Source organism: Triticum aestivum, chromosome 4A (genome assembly GCF_018294505.1).
Source record: "Triticum aestivum cultivar Chinese Spring chromosome 4A, IWGSC CS RefSeq v2.1, whole genome shotgun sequence".
Lineage (NCBI taxonomy): Eukaryota > Viridiplantae > Streptophyta > Magnoliopsida > Poales > Poaceae > Triticum > Triticum aestivum.
The window spans coordinates 660,116,569-660,117,164 of record NC_057803.1 but is presented as its reverse complement, the minus strand read 5'-3'; positions in this window follow the sequence as shown (position 1 = coordinate 660,117,164).

Below are 596 nucleotides of genomic sequence, written 5' to 3'. Positions count from 1 at the left end.
TAAATAAGTAGAAACAAAATAAACTTTAATAAATAAAATAAATAAACTTTAATAAAATAAATAAAAATAGCAACAGTAAGTAGAAACAAAATAAAATAAATAAAGCAAAAAAATGCCACCTACTGGCCACCACGGCCTGAATACGACTAGAAACCCAACCATGGGCCAGGATTCAGGCCCGCAGAAGGCCCAGTAGGCCCACATGCAGCATAGTGTGCAATTAGGCCCAGTAAGCCTGCATTTGAGAGGAGCTCGAGAGGGCAGCCGCAGTGGGGGTTATAAACCACTCCGAGCTCCTCTCAACTAGCGAGGTGGGACTAAACATTTGGCCGCGGGCCAGCACAAGGCCTTTGGTCCCGGTTGGTTGCACCAACCGGGACTAAAGGGGTGCATTGGTCCCGGTTCGTGGTACCAACCGGTACCAATGCCCCCTTTTAGTCCCGGTTGGTGGCAAAGGCCTCGGTTTCCCGCTTTTTTGGGCTGCTGAAAAACGACCTTTGGTCCCGGTCGGTGGCACCAACCGGGACTAAAGGGTGGCATTGGTCCCGGTTGGTGCCACGAACCGGGACCAATGGCTTTGCTATATAAGCAAACAC